This window comes from Nannospalax galili, unplaced genomic scaffold, assembly GCF_000622305.1.
Source record: "Nannospalax galili isolate Female #2095 unplaced genomic scaffold, S.galili_v1.0 scaffold600, whole genome shotgun sequence".
Lineage (NCBI taxonomy): Eukaryota > Metazoa > Chordata > Mammalia > Rodentia > Spalacidae > Nannospalax > Nannospalax galili.
Genome location: NW_008348789.1, coordinates 7,947,971 through 7,973,489, shown reverse-complemented (window position 1 = coordinate 7,973,489; position 25,519 = coordinate 7,947,971). Strand labels below are relative to the sequence as shown.

General features: G+C 35.3%; 1 pseudogene; it reads right to left on the bottom strand.

Annotated features, from left to right (window-relative positions):
- Window positions 1–555: 555 nt before the first annotated feature.
- Window positions 556–1,842, bottom strand: LOC103744295 (annotated as a pseudogene).
- Between the last annotated feature and the right edge of the window lie 23,677 nt (window positions 1,843–25,519).

Genomic DNA, 25,519 nt, shown 5'->3' with positions numbered 1-25,519 from the left:
ATCTTTTCTCATTTGGATACTTAGATCTTTCCACTGATTTTTGTCTTAGGGGATGCACATCCAAGTAAGGCTCTCCAAGAAATGTTTCTGCCATACTCAAGGCAAGTTTGCATTTACCAGTATGGCTCCTCTAATGGGTAAGAAAGCCAGGATTCTGCTAGAAGCTATTTTCATAACCTCTGGAGTTTCTCCCCAGAGAATATTCTGTGGTGTACAGTGAAATGTACATCCTGTCTTGTCTGTAGCACTGTGAACAGGAAGCATTTAAACAGCTGTTCCCTGATGGGAGCTCTCTGGTGCTGCCAAGGGCTGAGCACTGCAGTAGCACTTGCATGCTGCCTAGGTAAGGCTTGCTGCCCTGGAATCTTCTTGAGAGCTCCCAGTTTGAGCTCAAACTAAACATTTTCCAAAACTCAGAACATCTGTGAAGTTTCTCACTGTAGTGGCCAAAAAAGGTGTTCAGGTCAGGCCACTCTGTAATGCCTTTCTTACGCTCCTAAGACTGCAGACTCTCTGGTCCCCAGTGAAGTCTGAGCTCTGAGGAAAATCTGAAATTCATCTGGGGTTCTTTATGATAATGAGTTCTGATGTGTAAATACATGTTTTAATGTTCTGTAACTTCTTGCTAGTCAAACTTCTGTGAGGTTTCTGCATGAGAAGGCTGAGTTCAAGACCTTTCTCACTCACACTGCAGATGTATTTTTCACCAATATGCACCATCCAGTGCTGAAGAAGGGCTGAGCTGTGACAGAAGCTTTTGTCACAGACACTGTATTTGTAATACAGCTCTGCTGTTTGAGTCCTCATTTTCTCTTGGGCAAAGAAGTCCATGCCTAGGAGGAAGCCACTCTCACATGTGGACCACTGATGTGGCTTTTCTTCCATGTGAATCCTCTGATGTACAATGAGGTCTGAGCCACAGTTGAAACTTTCCCCATATTAAGGCATTTGAAGGTATGAGTTGCCTGGTGCCTAAAGAGTTTGGGACTCCGAGTAAAACTTATGCATTCCAGACATTTATATGGCTTCTCGCCTGTACGGACTCTCTGGTGTACAATAAGGTCTGACTTCTGACTGAAGCACTTTTCACAGGCACCATACTTGTAGGGCTTCTCTCCAGTATGAACTCTTTTGTGTACAATGATGGCTGAACAATGTTGGTAAATTTTCTCATTCTTGTTACACTTGTAGGGCCTTTTGCCAGTGTGAGTCTTCTGGTGACTAATAAGATCTGACTTCCCCCTAAAGGCCTTTTTACACTTCAGACACTTAAATGGTTTCTCACCTATGTGAGTTCTTCAGTGCCTTATGAGGTTTGTACTTCGACTGAAGCATTTATTGCACTTACCACACAGGTATGGTTTTTGACCTGTGTGGCTTCCCTGGTGGACATGCAGGTCAGAGCTTTGACCAAAATTCTTGCCACAGATATCATATGTATAAAACTTTCTGCCCTAGTGTGTTGTCTGGTGTCCTAAAATGGCTAAGTGGTGCCAAAAGCTCTTCTCACATTTGCTGCACTTAAAAGACTTCTCAGCTGTGAGTCCTCTGGTAGAAGATGTGATTCGAGCTTTGGATGAAGGTTTTTTCACACATCTCATATCAACAGGGCTTCTCTTCAGTGAGGGTCCTCTCACACATAAGTGCTACGCTTTCATGAAAGTTTTGATTGCAGGCATTGGTATATCTGATTATCTATTTCTGTGATCTCATGTACATGAATGAAAATTGTTTTGCCTTTTTGAGGGCATACACTGTATATTTTTCTTTTTTGAGTTCTCTGGTTACATCTCTCTTCTGAAGTGCACGTTTTCTATGGCTCTCTCCTAAATGGTTTTCCATTGGTCTTCTTGACTCTACTGCTTTTGTGATCATTTTCTTGGTAACTTCAAACATACATCTGTTTCGAGCCTTTCATTTATTAGCAGTTTGATTTTACAAGTTTCCAGCATCATATATATATTTCTTACTTGTTATTTCCTAACCTAGAGAAAAGCAGCCCTGGCTTCCCAGCTGTGGGAACTTGATCATCTCAAGATTTGGAAACAAGAACAAAAGACCAATTCTTTTGGCACCAAAAATCTCTAGTCCAAAATGGCTGACAACATTTAATTCTTCCCTCCCAAGCACCTGACAACCCGGCTGCCGACCCCACCGTCTCACCCCACACTTACTCAACTACACAAAAAAAACTATTTTTGAAAAGCAAGAACAGAAGACACACATTTGGGAAGACAAAATATATCCTAATTTCTATTCCAATGCTTCTGTCAGAAAGAACAAAGCATAAACACTGAAGAAAACTTCAGAATCTCAGCAGAGTATAAACTCAAGGCAGTTATCTACATTGGCAAGCTTCATTGAATACCCATAATTTACCATTCATGACCCTCCTCACATTGCTATACCAAAAGAATGAAGGAACTTTTCCTCTCTGCTAGTCTTCTAGAATTTTACTGTCTTCTGTTGAAAGGGTCATTTAACAAGCTAGAACAAAAGTCACACATTTGAGAACCACTCCCTTCTTATGTATCTTGCATATACAAACATACATGCAATATGCATATTAAGAAAGTTTAACATATGATTCTCTTGTCATGATGATATCTTAGGGTCCATTTTATTTAAGGATTTATAATTAAGGTTATTTGCCTCTACACTAGTTTTACTAGTTTGTTTGTTTAGTACATAAATATCTTTCTAGGCGTTCACATTCCCAGTCATAGCAACATCTTTTCACATAACTGGGCTTATAGCTGATCTATTGGTTTAAGTTCTAAGACATATATTTTTTCAGTTTATTATTTATTTAACAACCACATACTTAGAAGAAGCATTTCATTACAACAGCATTGACATATTCAATAATAATTTTCTGAGCTAAGATGTATCTTTTTCAAAATTGACTGTAAATTTTTAGGTTTACAGTTGAATTATTACAGTTATACAATATTTTACTCAGTATAAACCCTATAAGACATAAAATTAAATGAGGTTTTAACCTTTAAAAAAGATCTCCATTTCACTATAAAATACACATTTTCATACAGAAAAATTCATTTTCAATGCAATTGATATTAAGATGTTTGCACATGCATTTCTAATCTCTATATATCTATTACTAGTGACAGTAGGGTAATTTCTGAACTCCTTGGCTTCTGAGCATGGATATAAAGTCATCAGGTGAATTTCAATGTTAATATTTTTCACTTCTACTAATTATTATTATTATTTTTAAATTATTTATTATATAACCAAATGATTAGAAGAGGCATTTCGTTACAACAGCATTGACATATTCAATAACAATTTCCAGAGCTAAGGTGCTTCTCTTTCAAAATCAACTGCAAATTATTAGGTTTACAGTTGAGTTAATACAGTTATACAATATTGTATTCTGTATAAAACCTATAAAACATAAAATTAAATGAGGTTTTAAACTTTGAACAAGATCTCCGTTTCATTATTAAAATACAGAATTTCATGCAGAAAACTTCATTTTTAATGCAATTGACATTAAGATGTTTGCACATGCGTTTCTAATCTCTATATCAGATTATTACTAGTCACAGTCAGTTACTTTCTGAGGTCCTTGGCATCTGAGCATGGAAGCATCTGAGCATGGATATAAAGTCATCAGGTAGATTTCAATGGTAATGTTTTTAACAACTACTAGTTATTAAGGAGCAAATTTTATTGCTTTGAAGTTTTTTTTTATAGACCCACTTCTCAGGTAGCACCCTCCCATAGCCCCCCTCCCCCCACTAGAGCCATTATACTCTAATATCCCTGCTACTGCCTGCTGTATTGTCAGCACCCCCAGCCATTCCCCATTACTTATCCTTCTGGTGAATCTAGTCAGACTATCTAGAGGTCTTTTTTTTAGGAGGGTCAGCTGTTCCTCATCTAGCAGTACTCAGTTGTCAATATTCCTTTGGATAAGATTGGGGTCTGCTGTTCAATTTCCCAGTTCTATACTGGGTTGCTATCTGGGAGTCGCTTTGGCCAACTTGGCCAAGAACTCAGAAGCAGGTATCACCAGTCTGGCATAGTTGCTTACTAGGTAGCCTGTAGCTGTACATATGGTCTCTTATGAAATTATATTGGCCCCTTTAATCTTTGGTTATACTTTCCTTTTGGGTGTTTAAGGCCACACAGTTGGTCCAGATAAACGTATTTATTTTTACTCTTAAGGTCGTTTAAGGATCTGTTCCTTAGGGGTCACATGGGCTTGGGAGGAGCCCCTACCTCCTTTCTTTTACCAGTTCCACCTATGTAAGGATAAGTCAAAGGTCCTGCTCTACCATGATTGGCTTCACTTGGAAGCATGGAGGAAATGATTCCTCTGTGTTGACCCTCCTCTTTATAGATTGGACACTGGTTCAAGCACATCTGGTGGGGTCTCCTCGGCCTCCTTGATCAAGAGGACAGGTGACCCACCACCATTATAGGACATTTTGAGAGATGCTCATAGTCCCCTGGAACTAGTAGACCAAGGAGGGCAGGAGCAAAAAGTTTCCTTTATGTACCTCTGACCAAATTATTATAGACCTCAAAGTATTTCTGTTAAACACCCAAGAAGGTTAGTTCCACCAGTCTGGTATTTTTAATTAGTGTGTGTCATGTAGATAAATATTAGGCAAAGACCAGTTGTTCTCAGATAAACATTACCTAGACATATATTTCTTGGTCTGCTATGTATAATTTGTCCATAGGTGGTGGGAGTAATATGGTTATCACTGATTTTCAAAGCTAGCTAGGCATTGTTTATCTCTCACATTATCTCACCCCTCCAACATGGTTTTCCCCTTTAAGGTGGCCCCATTTTTCCCCCTTTCTCACATAATAATACCCTTCTCCTGTGGTCCAACCTCTCTTGAGCTCCTTCTTTCCCTTTATGCCCTAGGTTCCTCGTAAACTCTTCCCTCCCCTTCCCTCAAATTAACCCAATTTTTATCGATATCTCCCTTATTAAGGCCTATTTCCTACTGTTTTTCTCTTTCAGGTTATTTCTTTTCCTTTACCTCCCTGTTTCCTTTCCATTATCCTGGTTTCTGTAGTTATGTCTGGTTGTATACTTATTTATCAGAGACTGGTTCTAGGATCCACATATGAGGGAGAACATATGGCAATTTTTTTTTCTGAGTCTGTATTACTTTACTTAGTATAACAGTTTCTAGTTCCATCCACTTACCTGCAAATATCATTATTTTATCATCCTTTACTGCTGAGTAAAACTCCATTGAATAAATGAACCACATTTTCATTATCCATTTGCCAATTGAGGGACACTTAGGTTGCATGGTACTAAGAAAAAAGCAGGCATAGAAATTCTAATCTCTGACAAAATTTACTTTAAACTAAAACTAAACAGAAGAGACAAAGAGGGCCACTTCATTCTGATCAAAGGAACAATGAATCAAGAAGGTATTACAACCATGAACATATATTCACCAAACTCTGGTGCCCCCAACTTCATAAAAACAATAATACAGGACTTTAAGACCCAGATTAACCCCAACTCATTAACAGAAGGCGACTTCAATACCCCACTATCTCCAATAGATAGGTCAAAAGGGCAGAGAGTTAGCAGAAAGACATCTGAATTAAACAATACCTTATATTAAATGGACTTAACAGACAGCTACCGAGTATTCCATCCAAGCACCAAAAGACATACTTTCTACTCAGCACCCCATGGAACCTTCCCAAAATCAAGCATATACTGGGGCACAAAAAAACCTTAACAAATACAAAAAGATTGAAATAATTCCGTGCATTCTATCAGACCACAATGCAGTAAAGCTTACGATCAACACCCGAAGAAACCCTAACCACCACATGAACAAATGGAGATTAAACGACACACTCCTGAATGATGAATGGGTCAAAAGAGAAATGAAAGAAATAAAAGTATTCCTGGAATTAAATGAAAAGGACAATACAACACAACAACACCTCTGGGACATGCTGAAAGCGGTTCTTAGAGGGAAGTTTATAGCTCTAAGTGCCTACATCAAAAAATTGGAAAGCAATTGGAGCAGAAATTAATGAACTAGAAACAAAGAAAACAATACGAATCCAAGAGCTGGTTCTTTGAAAAGATAAGATTGACAGACCACTAGCCCAGTTAACCAAAAGAAAGAAAGAGCACCTCCAAATTAATAAAATCAGAGATGAAAGGGGAAACATCACAACAGATACCAGAAAGATAAAAAACATTATAAGGGAATACTTTAAAAACCTACATGCTACTAAATTTGAAAACCTAAAAGAAATGGATGGATATCCAAAGGCATGGGAACCACCAAAACTAAACCAACAAGAGATTAACAGCTTAAACAGACCCATAACACAAAAAGAAATTGAAACAGTAATACAAAACCTCCCGACTGAAAAAAGCCCAGGACCAGATGGATTTACACCAGAGTTCTATCAGACATTTAAAGAAGATCTACATCCAATACTACTTAATTTATTCAAAATAATAGAAATGGAGGAAGAACTTTGAAATTCCTTCTATGAAACCAGCATCACTCTAATAGCAAAGCCAGGTGAAAATACAACCAAAAAAGAAAATTATAGACACATATCCTTAGTGAACATAGATGCACAAATTCTTAACAAAATACTTACAAATCACATATAGGCACACATCAGAAAGATCATCCACCATGACCAAGTTGGCTTTATCACAGAGATGCAGAGATGGTTCAATATACATAAGTCAATAAACGTCATAAATCATATAAATGGACTCAAAGCCAAGAACCACATGGTCATCTCAATAGATGTAGAGAAGGCCTTTGACAAAATTCAGCACTTATGTTCAAAGTCCAAGAGGGAATTGGACTGGAGGGAACATACCTCAAAATAATTAAAGCCATATATAACAAACCCACAGCCAACAACATTCTAAATGGAGAAAAACTGGCAGCATTCCCATTGAAATCAGGAACCAGACAAGGCTGCCCACTATCCCCACTTCTCTTTAACATAGTACCTGAAACTCTTGCAAGAGCAATAAGACAAGAGCAGGAAATTAAAGGAGTAACAATTGGAAAAGAAGAGATCAAATTACCCCTTTTTGCAGATGATATGATATCTAAGGGATGCCATAAATTCCACCTGAAAACTTTTAGAAATTATTAACACGTTCAGTAAAGTGGCTGGTTACAAAACTAACCTACAGAATTCTACCGCCTTTCTATATACCAATAACGAGCAATCAGAGAAAGAGCACATGGAAACACTCCCCTTCACAATAGCTGCAAAAATAAATAAATAAATAAATATCTCTGAGAAAGCCTTACCAAAGACATTAAAGAGCTCTACAATGAAAATTTTAAATCTTTAAAGAAAGAATTTGAGGAAGACAACAGAAGTTGGAAGGACCTCCCATGCTCATGGATTGGAAGAATTAACATTGTGAAAATGACCATCCTACCAAAACTCATATATAAATTTAATGCAATGTCAATCAAAATCTCCATGACATTTTTCACAGAATTGGAAAAAACTATCCTAAGATTCATATGGAAGCACAAAAGACCTCGGATAGCCAAAACAACCCTGAGCACTAAGAGCAATGCCAGGGGGATTACTGTACCAGATTTCAAGCTGTATTACAGAGCTATAGTCATAAAATCAACATGGTACTGGCACAAAAATAAACCCATACACCAATCGAACAAAATTGAAGACCCAAATATGAGTAAATGTAATTTCATCCACCTGATATTTGACAAAGGGGCCAAGAAAATTAACTGGAGGAAAGACAGCATGTTCAGCAAATGGTGGTGGCAAAACTGGATCTCCACTTGTAGAATGAAACTAAACCCCTGTCTTTCACCCTGCACAAAATTCAAGTCCAAATGGTTCAAAGACCTCAATGTAAAGCCTGAAACTCTGAGACTATTGGGAATAACCTACAAGATATAGGCCTAGGAAAGGATTTTCTAAACCGGACATCAATTTCCCAGGAAACAAGGGCAAGAATTAACATGTGGGACCTCATTAAACTAAAAAGCTTCTGTACATCAAAGGAGACAACCAAGGAAACAAACAGAAAACCCACAGAATGGGAGAAAATCTTCACCAGCGATACATCTGATAGAGGTTTAATTACCAGAATATATAACGAACTTAAAAAACAGAGACCCAAAACAAGAAGCAACCCAATTAAAAGACGGGCTAAGGAGCTAAACAGAGAGTTCTCAACATAAGTAAAGATGGCTATGAAACATCTTAAAAGATGTTCAACATCACTAATAATTAGGGAAATGCAAATTAAAACCACTTTAAGATTTCAGCTTACCCCAGGCAGACTGGCTAAAATCAAGAAAACAAATGATACCACATGTTGGAGAAGATGTGGGGAAAGGGGAACACTCATCCACTGCTGGTGGGGCTGGAAACTGGTTCAACCCCTATGGAAAGCAGTGTGTAGAACTCTGAAAAAAAACTACAAATGAACCTACCGTTTGACCCAATTATACCACTCCTTGGCATATACCCAAAGAACTCATCCTACCACATAGACACTTGTACATGATACCCAAAGAACTCATCCTATCGCAGAGACACATGTACATCCATGTTTGTTGATGCTCTCTTCAGAATAGCTAAGAGATGGAAGCAACGTAAATGTCCCACAGTTGATGAGTGGACATGTATTTTTTATACTGAATCAAAATAAAATTAATACTCAGAATTTTTTTGAAAAAACTTCATGGAATTTATATCAATTTTAAGACAAATGATCATTAAATAATTTTAAGTGTTCTTATTTGTGAAATGATGAATATATGTATATATACACAAATTATAAAAGAAAATTAGAAAAAGTTGCTAATTGAAGTGTCTGCTATAATATCTTGCTTTATGAGATATACACATCTGCAACATAAAATCTGTAAAGCTTAAAATACTTAGTATCCTATTGCTGGGATAAATCATTAACCCAAACCAACTTGAGTAGAAAATAGTTTATTTCACTTATGTGTCATAATTACAGTTCATCATTGAGGGGAGCCAGGGCAGGAACCTGGAGGGATGAACTAAAGCAAGGCCCCTGGAGGATGTTTCCTGAACTATGCTCAGTCTGTTTTGTTATGCGACCTAGGATTACCTACTCAATGGTGTTTCTGTCTCTAATGGCCTGGGACTACCTACATTGTTTAGCAATTAAGAAAATGCCTCACAGACAAGGGCAATGGCCAATCCAAAGGAGGAAATTCCTTAATTAAGCTTCCCTCTTCTTGGGTGTGTCAATTTGAAAACTGTAGTGAACCAATAATCTTTGAATTAAAAAAGATATTTTATGTATAAGAATGTGTTTCCTGCATATATGTAAGTGCACCCATGCCATGCAGTCTCTGAAGAGTACAGAAAAAGGTATTGGATCCCCTGGAACTAGTGAAACAAATGGTTGTTAACCACCATCTGAGTGATGTGATTTGAATCAGGATCTTCTATAAGAACAACCAGTGTTTTTTACTTGCTGAACCATCTCTCCAGGCCCAACAGCACATCCATTATTGTTCAATAAAGTTCAATATTAAAAGTTATTTTTTTATTTTATTTATTCTTTTGATTTTATGTGTATGTGTGTATTGTCTGCATGTAGGGAAGTGCACCCTTGTAGTGCAATGCCTGCAGAGGACAGAAGAGAGTGTCAGATCCCCTGGAACTGGAGTTATGGACAGTTGTTAGCTGCCATGTGGGTGCTGGGATTCAAACCCTGGTCTTCTGCAAAAACAGTTTTCTTAACCACTGAGCCATCTCTCCAGACCCCAAAATAAAATAGTTATTTCTTGTATCTATGAATTTATCAACATTTATTTAGTCATTAATTGATGCAGCAATCTTTGTTTCAGTAATAATGTATATGAAAAGGAAAATGTCTAGAGAAGTAAAACTGGTTTGTAGTATATAGCTCACAAACCTTGACTGCTGTGACTGAATGAAAAGTACATGCCATAAAAATTCTAATATTTTTTTCTCTTGTAAATTTGCAAAATTTTGTCTTCTACTGCTTTCTCTTAGATTCCTTCTTTCCCTTTCCCTCCTGGAATAGTAGGAGACAGGTGTAACTAAGGGAGAAATGGATAAAATATTAGTATTTAAATGGGAAGGGGGAGGGAGAGTTATATAAGGAACTTTGGGGATAAAGAGAAAGAAGGAGCTCAAGAAATGTGGGACTGCAGGAGACAGATATTATCAAGAGAGAAATGAGGGAAAAGAGGATACTTTAAATAGGGATGTCATGGTGCAAGGGTTAGATAGGAAGAGAAAGGAGAGCTAAATAATGGCTAGCTGGTGTAAAAAAAAAAAAACAGAGGAAATCAATTAGTACAACAACCTGATGATCAATTACACATAAAATATCTTTAAATGAGTTCACGTGTATTGCTAAAGGCTACATAACAAGAAACAGTGTTAGACAGGAGAAATCTTTCTTTGAGCTCTTAGCCAGGGTAGTCCAAAAAATTCTCCAAATGATACAGGCTATTGCCATAGCCCTTGATGGCCTCCCAGAACTTGAAGAACTTGAAGGTAAGACCCTATGGCTGAAGACAAAATATACTTTAGACACAGGATTTGGTGCAGTGGAGCTGGAACTGAGCTGGAAGCCGCTTCCACTGAGAGTTAGCTATCTTTTGAAAGCACCATGCAAGGTGCTAAGAGAGAACTTCAGTCGATGGTCCAACACCAGCTTCAAAACCAAATAGCACATCAGTGACCTACACAACATAGAACATTGGTGCAGTAGTGACACTTTTATCTTGGGGACAATCACAGCTATGAAATTGGACTAACAGCACACTCAGTGGGAGGAAACTAAAGTGTGACACTGTAAACATAACCAAATACATATGGATGGAGAGGTCATAGATATTAGAGAAAACCCCAAAATTGTCATCTTCATACACTAATGTAATTTGTAATTATGTGCAAAATATATATCTTTATATTTAAAGACAAATATTCCAGTAACCACTCATAAAAGAAGCTTCTTTTGCACTAGATGTAGACTATAACAGAGTATGATAACTGGCCACACACTGACATTGACTATTGATTTCCAAAGCCTAAATGGTATATCTATGTGACCTCTACATCTAAGACTCATGGAACATAGAACAAGGGGTAAAAAATACAATAATGAAAATCTCAATTCTGATTAATTAAGCTTTCTCATGCAACAAAGGGCCAAGAATCCAAAATATCACAAATGGTCAAAGTGTAGAAACTGAGTCTAAAAAATACTGATTCTTGGACAGAACTCCTATATTAAGTTTCACCCACTTAGGTCTCGGGAAGCATTGCAGAACAGGGGGCAAAAAGATTGTCAGAGTCAGGGAGGAGGCACATGACCATATGGAAATAGAGTCCTACAAGCTCCTTGTACCCTGTTCATATAAACCTACAGCATTGGTGTCAGCATGAACAGAAACCATGAAAACTTATATAGACAAAAACTCAGCATACAACCAGGGAAATGGAAAGATGATCCCAATATTAGATGAAGAAATATTGACAACTGATTACTGCTTGATGAGAAAGAGCTGATCTTCCTAAAGGGAGAGGCTCTAGATAGGCTGATTAGACCTAGCTAGATGAATTTGCATTGAGGCACCATGTCTGGGTAATATAGCATAACATAATAAGCCTTAAGACAAATGACAGAATGTATGAATTGCAGTGGGGGGACTATGGGAGCTTGCCAGTGGGAAGTGGAGTATAAAGATGGTTAAGAATTATTGAGATGATCTGCATGAAAAACACAAAATTTCAATGAAATTACAAAATTGAAAAAATTCAGGTATCTTGAGTCATACAATATAGGAGATTCAAAATTATTTTTTAAATAATTTCTGTCCTTCTATTATCTAATGTCTTGCAAAGTGGTAGTTTATAAATAACCTAATATCTATTACTGAATGCAAACAAGATTTTTGCTTCAATATGTATAGGAAAAATTTTTTAAATATTGACTTATGAGAGTTTATTTAGATAAGATTCTCAAAACATTGTTTTCATTTAATGATAAACACATATCCACTTTTAATAGACACTGAAGTTTCTTAAATTCACTTCCACGTGACACAGAGTAATTAAATGTAACGTTATTGCCATGGAAAAAATATGTACTTTTTTGATATTTACACAGCAGAGTAAGTTTGACTGAATCCCTCTATAATATTATATCTTTATCAGCTCTTAGCTTTTAGATTTGGAAGTCTCTTGGATGACTCTCACCAGCCATTTAAAGCAAGGTCTTGTCTTTCTGTCACTGTGTTCCTTGTCAGACATACCATAGTTATACATATGCAGTAATGTTTAGACACTGTATGTGCACTTCTTGTGAGGTTTTAGGGGCAGCACATTTCCTTCTGGGTTCCCTAATCCCCCGAGATTCATTTATCTCTACTCTTTTTCATCCCATCTGAGCTCCCTACTTCCTCCCCATTCCCAGGACTTCCATTATCACCCACCCTCCTCCCCATAACACCCTCAACACAGTGCTGCTTGCATGTCCCCAACTTCTCTCCTCTCAGTTGAACACTACCACTTTTCCCACCTCCACCCTGGTAAAATCTGTTCCCTAATATCTCCCTCTTTCCAGTTCTTTCTTCTCCTTTCCCTCCCTTTACCCTTTTCATTTTCTTTGCTTCTGGTATTACATCAGAATATATACTCACATATAAGGAATTGTTGTTACAATCCACAAATGAGGGAGAACATATGTCAAGTGAATTCACAAAATAGATAAAAATAGTGAAGGAAACCCAAATGGAAATGAACATGGGAGTGAGAAACTCAATAAGCCAATTAAAAATAATAGAAGAATGCCTCAAAAACTAAATGAATGAAATGGAAAACAGAGTATCAACAATGCATGAAATATTTGAAGATCGGGACTCCTTAGGCAAGGACTATGTACAATTAAAAAAAAAACCACAGTAATGGAATATTCAGGAAATGGGGGACAATATGAAAAGACCAAATTGATAAACTATAGGGATACAGAAACAGAAGAATCTGAGACCAATGGCACTGAATGGGTCTTCAACAGTATTATAGGAGAATACTTCCTTGAATCGAGGAAAGACTTACTTATAGAGATTCAAGAAACACATACAATACTAAATAGACATGACCAGAACAGAAACTCCCCACATCACATCATCATATCATAATAAAACACTAAATGTCCAGCACAAAGAGAGGGTACTGAGTTCTGCTAGAGTTACATATAGAGGAAAACCCTTCAGAATTACAGCTAACTTTTTAATGCAAAGTATGAAAGCCCAGAAAGAAGAGCCCAGACCAAAGTATTCCCAGTTCTAAACAATCATGGATTGCAACTCCAAATACTTTATCCAAAAGAACTATCTATCATGGTTTAAGGGGAATGGAAAAATTTTCAGGACATTAATAATGTGAAAGAATTCATGTGCACAAAACCATCCTACAGAAGCTACTCAAAGTAATATGAAGGACCAAAGAATAGAATGAGTATACCTGATAATCTACATAAAGAAAACAAACAAAAGGTATAATAATGGAAACACAAAATAGGGCCACAAACACAAAGAAGTTAAAATGACAGTATCTAATACATATCATTCAATAATAACACTAAATATAAATGACCTCAACTCCCCTGTCAAAAGACACAGACTAAAGGACTGTATCAAAAGGAAACCCATCTTCTTGGTGTCTTCAAGAAACTCACCTCATCTTCAAGGATTGACCCTACCTTAGAGTAAAAGGATGGATAAAAATATTCCAAGGAAATGGATCTAAGAAGAAAGCATGTGTTGCAGTTCTAATATCTGACAAAATAGACTCCAAATTATTACTAGTAAGAAGAGATAAAGAGGGTTACTTCATTCTAATCAAAGGAACAGTTATCAAGATCTTACAATCATGAACATTTGTGCAACAAACTCTGGAGCACCCAATTTCATAAAATCAGTACTCTGGGACTATAAAATATAGATTAACCACAACTCATTAATAGTAGGTGACTTTAATACCCCACTGTCTTCAATAGACAGGTCAACTGGACAAAGAATAAATAGAGAGCCATCTGAATTAAATGACCTTCATGAAATGGACTTAAGAGACATCTACAGAACATTCAACCCAAGCACCAAACAATACGTTTTCCAATCACATGCCCTTGCAAGGTTTTCTAAAACTGACTACATTCTGGTGCACAAAACAATCTCAACAAATAAAAAAACTTGGAAATAATTTCTAGCATTCTATCATACCACAATGCAATAAAGCTTATAAGCAACAGCAGAGAAGCTCCAGTAACTACACAAACTCATGGAGACTAAACATCACACTCCTGAATAATGAATGGGTAAAAGAAGGAATTAAGAAAAAAATAAGTGTTCCTGGAGTTAAATTAAAATGAGACTACAACACAGCTTAACCATTGGGACACCTTGAAAGCAGTCTCAAGATGGAAATTTATAGCTCTTAGTGCCTACATTACCTTCTATATCTTAACATCTGAATGACCAACACTGAATGAATCTTTGGGACTACTATATCAAGTTTATGAAAAATCCTTTCTTAGCTAGAGCAAGCATTTGATAGATATATCTTAATAATGCCATTAAAAATGATAACACCTCTTTCAAAAGGGATAAATAATTAAAATGGGAATTTACTATTGTTTGTATTTTGTATAAACAGTACTTCATAAGACCCCTCTTTATACTCAATTGGGTAAATTAGAATTAATTTTACTAAGCCTTGTTTTATTTCAATTAAACATTTCATCATACTTTGTAACATAATGTTACATAAAGCTCATGAAATATAAATCAGGAGATGTAAAACTGATTTAGTTAACAAGTATTACCTTCCTGAGCAACTGTAGAGTTGTTTTCATTCTTTATCAAACACATTTTCCCTCAAATACAATATTGCAATTACAAGCCAAGCATGAAAATGTCTGTTCATTGTACTAGTGCCAATGAGCAATCTCCTGTTGAGGGCTATAAACATTGCAGTTCAGCTGTTCAATACATGTTTACATACGCTCACATCTTCCCACTCAACAAAATTTCTAAAAGAGCACAGCTCAGTGAAAAATTGAAGAGGGAATGATGAGTGGAAAACAAGTCTATTCTTAACAAGCTATAATCAAATCATTATATGAAGTTCTGTTCTTTATTCTGAGTTTGTATCATAATCCTTCAACTGAAAGGAAAAGAATAGGAAATAAAAGTTGACAAATAACATTAAATTGAAATTTAAATTCTGTGCATCTTAAAAAATAGATGCTGAGTCACAAGAATGTAAGGTTATTAACAGCATTTTCACTTGCCTTATTAAAAGTTTTGCTTTCAGGCACAGGTTACAAAATGATTATTTGCTATGCAATTTACTAGGTACCATGGTTTGTAAAGCACAGTAATTTAAGAGATAAATGTATTACATAGACTTTGAAATAGTATTTGGGGCAGTAAATAAGTGAAGTTGGTTATAAAATAAATGCAATGTGGATAAATATAAAAAATTTTCCAAATCACATATTTTAATGAACAAATTTTCTCTTTTACCACAAAATCATGTTATTGTACATTTCCAGTATCTCAGGAGGTAGGCAGAGGGAAAATAACTCCTTCAAATTTCATGAATTTGTAGTTTACACTATAAAACAGAAGCATTTCATAAATGCTATTTGCAGTGTCTCCATTTCTCACCTATGTATGTTCTCACACTTTCCTACTAATAACAAATGTAGTCTGTCTTTTATTTTCTAGGTGCAAAATAATGGACACAGGCTTCTGCAAAGAAGTTGCAAATTAATTAAAATTTAAGATGTATTTCAATTAAAAATTTGATAATGGATATATATGTGCATATATAAAATATTTTCTATGTTGAATCCACTAGAGAAATGAGATACAAATCTATGGAAGATGGAAATAGGTCAGTATTATATCAAATATAGTAATTAGCACAGATAACAACAGTAGATGTCTGCCCATATCATTTTTTCAACTTTGTCTTACCATTTAGAACAAATGACTAGTGCTCTAAAATAATTACACTCATATTTTATTCTCAGCTTTCTTCTGAATGTGTGCTTGGTGGAACAATATATATCAACAGATGATGTGTCTTAAGCAGAAATTTAGATTTGTTTTAAAACCTTTGTTTCAAATGTAACTGTTCTTTTTCTTTTACAGTCTTTCACCAATTGGGTTTAGAAATATTTTAGCCCTTGAAAAATATCAGTGTAAAACAATATTTGTTGTACATTGCCATTACAAGAGATAAATATAGCAATATTACAAGAGATAAATATAAATATATCTCTTGTAATGGCAACAACAAATATAGCAAAGGTACACACATTATATCTCTATCTACATAGATAGATAGATATATGTATACACATACGCATATATGCATATCTGGAAATGTGTCACCTGTATTTTTATTGTGTTTGGTTCAATATATATTAGAAATAATTACTAAACTATTCCACAATAAAGACAGCTAAGAATCATGTCTTCTGAAGTGTTCGGTGCATACCAGTCACTTGGAAAAGTACTGTGGACAGGGCCCCACTTTCAGAGAAAGAAGGAAGGACATATAGATGCTGAACATTGGGACATTTAGTTGCTATAGAAGCTTTAAGTTTGCTTTTTAGACATGATTTCAATTTGAAGACCAGGATGGACTCAAACCTGTGGCATTTCTCATCCTTCAGCTTGTTGAGTGCTGTGATTTTAGACCTAAGCTGCCATGCCTGTCTCAGAACATTCCTTTTTAAACTGAATTTATGAATATGCAAATGTTAACTTTCATCATCTAACTCACAGAATTCCGTGTGTCTAACTCATGCCTCTGTATTTTGCTTTTGCTTTATTTTTTAGTTATATCTTCACTTGCTATGTGTAAGTTCTGGAGTATATGCCGCTGACAAATTCTCAGTGACTGTGACTAGCTCAAAAGAGATCTGTTTCAGAAGGGTGTCCTAATGGTTTTCTTTACAGAGTGTGCTGGATGGCTTCAGTTGCAATTATAAATTCCTGGGTAGAGGGCACCTTAATTGGGGGACTTCCTGTTTCAGACTGACTTTTGGGCATTTCTGTGAAGCATGTTTGTGATTGTTGTGTAATGTGGGAGGGCTCAATCCACTGTGGTTCTGGGTGGAGCCATCCTTAGGCAGTGGATCTTGAGTTATATAAAGCAGGTTGAGCATGAGGCAGACGAGTGACCACTAATTGGTGCTTCAGCTCCTGCCTCCGGGTTTCTGATCTGCTTCAGTTCTTACCTTGGCTTCCCTCAGTGACAGACTATCTCTTGGAAGAATAAGATAAAGTAAATATTTTCCTTCCCTAGATGTTTTTGGGTAGTATTTTATCTCAGCAACGGAAACCAAACCAAAACACATAGTTTCCAATTGGGATTTTTAATGTAAACCAGTTTGTGATATCTACCATCACGTCATTCTTTTTCTGGTATTTATTTACCCTTTAAAAAAAGTTTATAGTGTATTCTTTAGAGTCACTTCCATGCTCTTCAAAATTGAATTACAGTGCAAGTTATTTTCGTGGTAAATAATTTTTAGATATGTTTTCATTATTATTTTTCCTCTCCTGGTTCAGAATTTTTGTTTTTGCTGTCCTATCATTATTGTAAAGTATTTTTTCCTTGATTCGGTGTTTTTTGTTTGTTTGTTTTCAATTTTCTTCTCTCTCGGGATGCAATGTTGCCAACCTGATTCAATCTTGAACTCAGCAACTTGGAATGTTCAGAGAATTCTATGGAGACCTCATGGCTCATGTAGCCTAGCCCAAGGCAATGTTTATTGGCTGTCGCTCTTCCTTTTCCTATCCTAGCTGAGAAACACCTCCACAATTATAATCACGGGCCCAAGTGTCAGGCTGTTCATAAACTTTGTAGTTGGGTGCTGCAGGGTTTCTTCAATAAGTCATTTAGAGTTGTGACACAGGTGCACTTACAAACATGCAGAAAATACACTAAAAATAATAAAAATTGTGATATTCGAAAAAATTCTGATATTCTTAATTATGTGACAAATCAAAATATTGAAATGAAACATGCTCATGGATTAAAAACTCAGTGGTCTCCCTGATTTTCTTTCAGCTTCAAAGGTGTGGTTTTCTTATTTATTTCAACTACTTTTTGTGCAAAGAAAAATTGCCCTAATTTGAAAGCATATTACTTTCACAAAGCAACATAAAAAAAGTTTAAAATATGTAATCTGTGGCATAGTCAGATGAAAAAAATCATTCAATAGCTCTTAGAAGTCATTTACAATTTTCAAAGCAGTGAACATAAAACAATGAGCACAATTAAAGACAAATAACAGGCTCCTGAGAAATTCCCATTCATGCTTTTCAGAACAATATTTATACAGACATGCTCTACATGATCAAGGTTATCTAAGCAGTGCCCTTGAGTACAAATTCAGAGTGATGTAGAGTACTTAGGTGTAATAAACATATGCTAGATCACCAGAGTGAACTCAGTTAATCTACAAAGATTGTAGTTTTGTAACGCTTAAAGTACTTTAAATAGACAGACCTGTCTTGTTGAGTTTCTTCCCACATCTTGCCTCATAGATCTGCTTGGTTTTCTGAGATTCTTCCAAGTCCCAGACCTGTGGTCCTGAGTTCCCTTTCCTGAGACTTGCCAACAACCCTCTATCTCAACTTTCAGGCCTCCTTGGGACACAGGGGTCCTGACCTGCCCGATATCTGCATGTTCCCAAAACTTGCCATGTAGACACCCAGCATACTCTATCAATCCAGGAATAGATGATGAGTGCATTCCTGGAATCTTAACTCAAAAGTTGTACCCATCTCTAGATGAACTGAGATCACTTCCTACAAACCATTTTATCATCAACATAAACTTGTCTGATTAATGAACATCAAGCACTGCCCAGCTGGGCCATAACATAAGCTGGAAAATGACAAACAAAGATACAAGCAAACATTCAACAAAGATGAGATCATTCAGCCATACAAAGAAATGCCATCACACAATTCCAGATGCCTAGGTCTCACAGAAAAATCACAAGCAACATGAATAACTAAGATAATGCTCTCTCCTCCAGAAATTAACTCATACAGAATTATTTTCCTTGAGAATGACAAACTAGTGGATGCACAAAACAATAATTTCAAAATAGCAGTTATAAATATGTTCAAAGAACTCAAAGAGAATATGAAAATAAGTCTGAATAAAGACTATGAAAATACAGTGGAACGTAATAACTAAAATAATTGAAAACATAAAATTCAATAAAGTGAATATATGATAGGAGACAGTCTGAAATAAAAGTAAATAAAAACTCAGAAACTCAAAAATAATCTTAGGGGAAATGAACAAAAAGGAAATAGAGAAAATGCAACAGAAAATATCTGATTCTGAACAAAGGTTGGGGAAAGCAATGAAAATGTCAAACACAAGCACACATATGCACAAATATGGGTACACACACTCATATACACAGCCAAATAAATCCACATATATAAACACATTTAGACATATACATACATAAATACACTCTCACACAAAATAAATAAAAATTTTAAAAACCAATGCCCAGTCTTTGTCAAAGATAATAACATTGTAAAGATGGTTATATTTTTTCCATATCAGAATCTCAGTAAAATACCTAAGAAATACTTTTAAAATCAACAAAATTTCTGTCAGAAAAATCACAAAAGAGAGATGGCATCTCAAAAAACAAGCAAACTAACAAAAACAAGAAAGAAAGAAAGAAAGAAAGAAAGAAAGAGAGAGAGAGAGAGAGAGAGAGAGAGAGAGAAAGAAAAGAAAGAGAGAAAGAAAGAAAGAAAGAAAGAAAGAAAGAAAGAAAGAAAGAAAGAAAGAAAGAAAGAAAGAAAATCAAAGTTGGGAATGTTGAAACATGCCTTCAACCCCAAAACTTGTAGAGCAGAGGCAGGTGGATCTCTGTGAGACTGAGGTCAGCCTGGTCTATATAGTAAGGTCCAGGCCAGCTTGGGCTACAGGGAGACGCTGTCTCTTAAACAAAACAAGGCTAGTCAGAAAAGACAGGTAAGGTCATTTTGCATACTTTAAAAGAAAAATTAATCAAGAACATATTACTTTATTAGTCATTTATGTACCACACACAGGGACACCCAATTTCCTAAAACAAACTATTAGCTGTAAAATCACACATAGACTCGAATACTATAGTGGTGGGTGACTTCAATACCCCACTGTCACCAAAGGACTTTCCAAGCACACAAAAAGTAAATAGAGAAGCACTGGAGTTAATTGACACCGTAATTAGACTTAACACAATGTATTCAATATTACACACACACACAACACACACAAACACACAAACACATACACACACACACACACACACACACACACACTCACACACCAAAGAATATGCTTTATTGTTAGCAGCCTTTGATATTTTCTCCAAGTTGAGCATATATTGGGACACAAAACAACTCTCCACAAAATTACAGTAATTGAAGAACATTCTGTTTTCTATCTGACCACAAAGCTTTAAGAAAGCTCTACATCACTAACAATAAAAATGGGAAAAGTGCACAAATTCATGGAAGCTAAAAAATGTACTATTGAATGAAGTTTGGATCAAGGGGAAATAAAAGTTCCAGGAATGAATGAAAATTAATGCGCAGTATACTAAAATCTCTGGCACACAATAGATGTAGTCTTAAGAAGAAAATTTATAGATTTAGATGCTTATAACTGAAAATTTGAAGCATCTCATGAAAAAATAATTAATGATGTATTAGAAGGCTTTAGGAAAAAAAAAACAGAAAACCTAGAAAGAGCAGACGTGAAGAGGGAAATTAAAACAAGGCTAAAATTAATAAAATAGAAGTGAAGGAAATAATGCAAATTATTGCACAGTATACTAAATGAAAATTAATGCACAGTATACTAAAATCTCTGGCACACAATAGATGTAGTCTTAAGAAGAAAATTTATAGATTTAGATGCTTATAACTGAAAATTTGAAGCATCTCATGAAAAAATAATTAATGATGTATTAGAAGGCTTTAGGAAAAAAAAAACAGAAAACCTAGAAAGAGCAGACGTGAAGAGGGAAATTAAAACAAGGCTAAAATTAATAAAATAGAAGTGAAGGAAATAATGCAAAGAATCAATGAAACTAAGAGTTGATTCTTTGAAAAAAAATAAGATAGGCATACCTTAACTAAATTCACCAAGGAAAGAAAGAGAGGACCCGAATTAAGAAGCTTGGAGGTAAAAAGGAGACATAACAACAGATCTTGAGGAAATTCAGAAAGCCTTTAGGATATATTTAAAAATCTATATTCCAACAAGTTAGAAAATTGAAAAGAAATGGATAAATTTCTAGATCTGTATGGCATACCAAAGTAAAATAAAAATGGCATATATAATGTAAACAGACCCATAACAGCCAATATGATTAATGCAGTAATCAAAAATCTCCCAACTAAATAAAAGCCCAGGACCAGAAGAATACAGTTAAGAATCCTATCAGACCTAAAAAGAAGAATCAATACCAATATTCCTCATTGTATTCTGTAATATAGAAGAGGAAACCTTAATTCAATTGAAGGCAAACTACAGAATGAGAAAAAACATGTCTATCTCTGACATAGGGTTAATATCAAGAATATACAAATAATTCAGACAAGTATGCATCAAAAAAGTTGAACTCAATTAGTAATGAACAGGGAGTTCTCAAATGATGTAAAGCAAATGGCTAAGAAGTATTTAATTAAGTGTTCAACATCTTTAGTCATCAGTGAAATACAAACTAAATGAATCCTAAGCCTTTGGGGGAAGAAGTTGGTTACAGGTGTCCAATTCAGTCTCAGATTCTCTGCACATTGGACAGTTATGGGTTTCTGTATTAATCACCATTTGATGCACAAGGAAGCTTCTCTGATTACAGTTGAGAGATGCATTAATCTAAGGGCATTGCAAGAAGTCATTAGGAATCACTTTAATACAATATCTCTTTAGCAAATAATATCATTAGGGTCACCCCAATGGCCCATGTCCTCTCCAGTTACAGATTCCTAGGCCTGTTGTCAACATCAGGTATGGATTTCATCTTATGAAGCAAAACATAAATTCAATTAGAAAGTGATATTTTAGTCCCATAATATCTGTGCTACCATTAAACAAAAGGTCATATCTTTCCAGGCTAGTATTTGTTAAATCACATGTTTCACATCTGGATAAGGTTGATGACTTTTTTAAAAAATTCCTAGTAGTATGCATAGCACCTTCTAACACAATGGAAGCTTTCCAGTAGGCATTATGCTTTGAGGTCAGAGCCTGCTTGATTTTCTATTATGTTTCTATGGTCCATGTATAAAGTCTCACAGGTATAGTCTCACTGTCAAATTCACCAAAAGTAGGGTGAATGGACAGAATTGTTTGAGGGTCTATGGGACACCCCATTAACAGCTTCAAAGAAGAGATCAGTCCCTGGCATTGAAATTTTATTTTGCTAGCCTATCATATTTGGTAGGGGTAATGTCTACCTGTTTATAAGGTAGCTCCTTTTAACATCCTTTTATAATGTGTACATATATAATTTTAGAAGACTCTATAATGGTAGGTTTCTATATGACTTTTAAAAGGTCTTTAGTGTGGGGCTGCAGAAATTGCTTAGCTGTTAAGAACACTGGCTACAACAGAAGCCCCGGATTCAAATCCCAGCTCTCACAGGGCAGTTAACATCTGTCCATGGCAGCTGACAACTGTCCATAACTCCAGTTCTAGGGGGATCCAATGGCCTCTTCTGTCCTCTGAGGGCATTGCAAAACATCGGTACACTTATATACATGCAGGAAATACATGCATACACATAAAATAAAAATAATAAATACATTTTTTAAAAGACCTTTAGTGTTATTTGTTCCTTCTGATACTCCCACCTCTGCACTGCCTTCCCATTGCCTGCCCCAAATATCCTTTTCTACACAAATCTTCTTTTCAACTTTATACCACTACATTTTATTTTTCCTCCCATGAAACCTTCCCACCTTAACCATTTATTTTTTTCTTGACATCTCTGAATTTTCCAATTGAAACATGCACATCTAAGAAGTAAAAGCTGGCATCCAGATATGAGAGTGAATATGTGGCTTTTTCTGGGTCTAGATTTTTTCTATTTCCTAGTTTTTGTAAAATATCAACAATATCAACAATAAGCATAGATAACAAATATCTCTGTAGGAGGATATTGAGCTGTTGGACTGTGAAGGTAAAGTGAATTTGTGTATTCTATAAAGGCTCTAATCTAAAGTTGAAAACAGTACTGTTTTTATATAATTCAGTTTTCCGTACAACGCCAATTAAGAATATCCAAGGATGATTGGAGAGATGGCTCAGTGATTAAAGGCACTGACTGCTCTTGCAGAAAATCCAGTTTTGATTCCCAGGATACACATGAAGGCTAAAACCTTGCATAACTGCAGTTCCGGAGGATAGGATGCCCTCCTCTCACTTCTGTGGATATTGCACACATGTGATGCACTTAGATAACAATCAGGCAAAACATTCATACACAAGAAATAAAACAACAACAAAAAAGATCATCCCAAGGAAATCTCCTGATTTCCCATTCACATTTATTTTGCAAAATATTGAGCAGACTACATCAACACCTGACCCAGGTACCATTTAGTAACTCAGATATTGTACAAATAAGGTCCTCACTCTGCTAGTGTGGCAGCATTTAGTTACAACATGACCAAACCACTGTGGAAAGGCTTTGATAGGGTAGTTCCCTTCTGATGTCTATTTTATCAAAAGCAGTTCCTTAGTCAGCATGCCCTGAGGAAAATATCATGTATTTATAACTAGCTTTTGAGATATTTTTCATATGAATGGTATTTAGATCTATTGATTAGGTTACATAAAAATTTAATTATTAATTTAATTATTAGAGCATTTTTATTGTAAGAATGACAAAAATGAATTATTTATTTTTGTACTAGTTTTAGAACATCATACAAACATCCAAATATTAATATATTGTTGGAATATGTGCATTTATATATTTGTGTACAGTTATGTATGTGTGAGAAAGAAAAGATGAGAGAGAGGAGGGAGGAGATCAAGAGTGAGAATATTTAGAAAATAACTGAAAAACTATAAAGTTTTCCTTTTGCTGTAATCAGTTTCTCATCTAAAACTAGTTCAGTGTACATGTAATGAAAAGCATAGTTGATAATATGATACCTTCTAGATATTTTGCTATGTTCTTTTGGAATTTCTCAATGCTGATAAATTTGAAATCAGTATCAGCAATACAAAAGAGATCAAGTATTATTATTCCTTGTGATTGCTGTAATTATATGATACTGTGAAAAAAATTCCAATAAAATATCACTTCCTGGTGATTCTATTTTAATTTCACTAATGCTTAGAATATTATTTTTGATTATTTAACTTCCATTCTATGATGGTTAACTGAATTTTCTGGTATGTTTTTTATAGACTCATTTAATATCTGAGTTTAAGTACAGTTTATTGGATTTAACTTAGTCATATAATTACATGTAGATTCAGAGTGGGAAAATAATATTTTGGGTTCTGATTTTCTCCACTTTGTATAATATGTAGTCTTTTACTATGAAGAAAAAAGAATATTGGTTGAATGGATAATGTCATTCATGTCTTTGTCTTTATCTTTATATTTGAATGCAATTTACAGATTAAAATATTTTATTTATTATTTTAATTTTATTTGTATGTGCCTACATATATGTAAGTATACCCATGTCATGCAATACCCATGTGAGTCTGAAGGGGGTATCATATTCTTGGAACTGGACTTACAGACAGTTATTAGCCACCATGTCAGTGCTGGGAACATAACCCAGGTCCTCTCCAAGAGCAATCAGTGCTCTTAACTTGTGAATTATCACTCCAACACCCAATTTACAGATTTTAATAATAGATAAAAATACAGTAAGTTCCCTTCAAAGTTGATGTTCATTCATGATACCTGACTTCATCTGTTTTAAGACACCATTTTAATGTATTTTAATTAAAATAGCATTGATTATTTCATATCTTTTATTATATTAAATTAAAAAATATTCATTACTGATATGGAGGAAGAATCTACCTTTTAAAATGTGGGTGGTATTTTGTTGATTAATCACTTATTTCTCAGCTCATGATTTAAAAGGGGGTCTCCATCATTTACACTATCAGTTTGGGTTTGATTTAAAAACTAATGATTTTATGAAATTGCTAGTGTTTTCCTAAATGTCTGGAAAAGGGAAGTTTTGGGGAATTCAATATGCATCGGAGATGCTGCAATTGGAAATGGAGGAGGCTGATACTGGACAGCTCAACTGGAGACTTCACAACTATAGTTCTCCTTATATAAGTAGGAACTTGCATCCTCATGATTCAGTGGGATCCCATTCTGTGTCTCAGACTATAGCTTCAAGCCATGAGTACAGTC